The following is a 3,631-nucleotide window of genomic DNA, read 5'->3' as shown; positions in this document are numbered from 1 at the left end:
TTTTGAAATATAAGTTTGAAATGAAGGATATGGGTGAGGCTAATGTGATTCTTGGCATCAAGTTGACTCGTTCAACTGACGGAATAGCTATTTCTCAATCTCATTATGTTGAGAAGATAATTGAGAAATTTGGTTATCAAAATAGTAGAATTGCTAAAACACCATATGATCCTTTTGTAGCTTTATTAAAAAAGGAAAGTGGTGTTTCAGTTGCACAGCTAACGTATTCCCAAATTATTGGGAGCTTACAGTGTCTGGCAAATGGCACGAGACAGGATATATCCTTTTCTATCTCTAAGCTGGCTAGATACACTAGTTGTCTTGAAAAAACCCATTGGAGTGCTTTTTGGATAGAGTACTACGGTACCTAAAAGGCACGGTGTCACTGGCTATACATTATGAAAAATTCCCTACTGTTCTTGAGGGATATAATGATGCTAGCTGGATAGCCAAAAACTTTGGGAGTAATGGGTGTTCAGGATATGTGTTTACCTTAGGTGGGAGCGCAGTCTCCTGGAAGTCTGCAAAATAGACTTTGGTAACCCGGTCTACGTTTGAAGCTGAGTTATGTGCGTTAGATACGACTGATACCGAGGCAGAATGGTTATTTGGGTTGTTATCACAACTTTCCATTGTAAGTCAGCCTCTTCCACCGATTGCTGTACATTGTGATAGCCAAACCACAATATCAATGTGACGAGTCGTAAATACAATCAAAAGACCAAACGACACATCCAAGTTAGACTGAAGTCTATAAGGGCATAGTGTCAGACAGAGTAATTGGCATTGACTTTGTGGGAACAAAGGACAATTTGGCTGATCCTTTGACGAAAGGATTGAATCTGTCACATGTTTATAAGTCCAGATTGGGGATGGGACTAAAAATCCATGAGTGATGTATCTACGACGAAAACCCAACCTTTTGAGTGGAGATCCCACAAAGAAGGTTCAATGTGGTATCAACAAGTCGTAAGGATATGTCAGAGCACCAAATAGACTGATACTTTGTATCTGGAGTCCGTCCCCTGAAATTCTGGAAGGTGCTGCTACTGCAAGTATAGTAAGAGTTTATCTCTAAATGGGGTCAAGTTTTATAAGACGAGATGCTAGCAGTGCATCCTTGGAGACGCCCAACTAAGTGAATGTCGTTGTTTGGCCACAACTAAGGAATTGGGTTATTCCTGAAAGCATTCATGAACAGAATCAGGACACATGCCTAAGTGTCAACCCTAAAGATCAACACAAAGCTGGTGGCTTGTTGTTACTGACAGACGTTATCACACTCGCAGGCTTAAATTCAAGGCTTAGTTCCATTTGACCTGGTGATAACTGGCGTCAGATAACTTAGACAGTGGTTCAAATGGAAAGGTACCATTGTTCAAAGCAAGTTATGGAAACTTGAGTTCAAATCTATGAGTTTGTGGGGGATTGTTGGGATTTTTTTTTTTTTTTTTGTGGAAACCCATAGAATTGAAGATACATTTCTATGGCCAACCTCCATTTTCATTTGCCTTGAAAAGCATTCAATTCAATATTGAATGTAATGAAACAGTTTTTCAAAATCAGCCTCAAATTGCAATTGGATGAGATAAAACAACAACTTTTGTTCAAAATCAGCTTTCGGTTCTGGATGGGGATTCATGGCCATTAATTTTGTCTTCATTGTTGTTTTTAATTACTGAATTTTTTAAGCCTATATAAAGGCTTGTCTCTTCAACCACATCAGAAACAACAAACTCACACTTTGAGTTTTCTGTCCCTCTCTCTCTTTCGGCTTCTATATTTTGTTAAAGATTTGAGCTATAAAGTTTTGATTACGAGCTTCTGAGTGTTTGATCGAGGTGTTCTTCAGCATAGTGCTAAAACCGAAAGAATTATAACCGTCTTATCTTGGTGAAAAATTACGTTGAACCCGGTGCACTTCTGATACGGCGCGTATATTTTTCTTCAAGGCAAGCAGTAATTTTGCAATTCGGTTAAATTAACGACTTCAAGTTTACTGAGAATTGTTACAATACAATTCTTGTTGTAAGTTTTCGATTTAAATTTCTTGTCATAAATAGCATTTCTAATTGCTTTATGTATTTGTTCTAACGTGGCTTTAATAGCTTTTAATTTCTAAATTTGATTGTAATATTTCAAAACGCCATTTCGATTGTTTGAAACCAAAAATTTTTCAAACATATTGCAGTGCCTGTCCTATGGCCAAGCAACACAGACTCCCCTTCACCAACAACATTCATTCTGAGCATATCCTAGACCTTATACACATTGATCTACGGGGATCTTATCACTTACCCTCTCTAACTAGATGTAGTTACTTTCTTACTATTGTAGACGACTTCAGTCGAGCTACACGAACTTTTCTTCTTAAATACAAATCCCATGTTCATCAAACCTTAGCAAACTTCCTCACTATGGTCAAAACACAATTCCAGACCGTGCACTGATAGTCATTATCTACAATTTTAAAAAATATTAACATTCAAAGCTCATAATTGTATTTGATTATTGATAAAATGATGTTATTTCGTAAAAGTCATAAAATTTGCATTAATGTCCAAATTTGTCCTAAAATTACATTAAGCTATATTTTGTGAATTGCATAAAATTATGGTAAAAAAGTTTATTATTGTTGTGAAGGTTGTCATTATTTAAAAATATATAGTTCCCATTGTGCACATATACAAACCGGTCAATCTTTTTTTTTTAAACCTAATTCATGATTAGTTAGAAAAGAAGATAAATGTTTCCATGAACTTCCAGCATTATACAATAAAACCTAATCCCTCAAGGATGAACAACCTCCACAGTGTACTCAAGAACAGCATCACCATTAGTGGTGTTCAAGGAATATGTCTTTACCAAAACAAACCACCTGGCCAGCCTGAACCGCCCTCTCCCTCCAACCACAGCCAGTTCCCGGTGATTCTCCGTTATCGGATTCCTGGAAAACACACTGAGTGAACTCCCTTTAAACTTCCCACTTGTAAAACCAAGATCAATATACAAGACCAAAGTCAAGTCCATGTCCTGGCTCGATGAGACGTATATTCCTCGTGCGTTGCCAATGACTTTTTTGAGGTTATCTCAGGCCCTTCCGTCAGTAGATCATCAATGGCGAATGTGGAGCCAAAAGGTGTCGGTCCGTCCTCTTTTTTAGTGGTGTTCGGACTAGCTATCTGCACTGCACTTGGTTTGTTTCCACTTAGAATGTCATGAAAGTAGAAGCGAAGATGAATTCCCTTTTCCTGAACTGCCTCATACGGCCAGCTTTCGGAGTAGTATTTGGAGAGAACTGGTGTAGTCCATACGCTATGTACTAATATCCATGCCACGAGTACAACCTTCTCCATTTCTCTGCTTTTATCAAGCAGTTTCTTTTAAGTTTTTTTTTAAGGTTATTTTTTGCCATAATTAAAATTTTGTCTTATAACCAATTTATTCATAAAACATACAACATATATACAAACAATTTTATACATAGAACATATATACAATCTTTTTAAAATTACAAATTTTAAAAAGAAATTATGTAATTTTAGAAATTATGTAATTAGGAGATTGTACTCTTTTGATTTCCATTTTTTTTTTAACAAAAACTACCTAGAGGTGGGGGGAGCTTTTCGCA

General features: G+C 36.7%; 1 pseudogene; it reads right to left on the bottom strand.

The window, feature by feature from the left end:
* Positions 1-2,790: 2,790 nt before the first annotated feature.
* On the bottom strand, positions 2,791-3,356 carry LOC148788425 (dirigent protein 4 pseudogene; annotated as a pseudogene).
* Between the last annotated feature and the right edge of the window lie 275 nt (positions 3,357-3,631).

The sequence above is a fragment of the Sesamum indicum genome, linkage group LG4 (assembly GCF_026168435.1).
Source record: "Sesamum indicum cultivar Baizhima isolate 11 linkage group LG4, ASM2616843v1, whole genome shotgun sequence".
In the NCBI taxonomy this organism is placed as follows: Eukaryota; Viridiplantae; Streptophyta; class Magnoliopsida; order Lamiales; family Pedaliaceae; genus Sesamum; species Sesamum indicum.
Note: the sequence above shows the minus strand (reverse complement) of the source record. Positions and strands in the feature narration are given on the sequence as shown.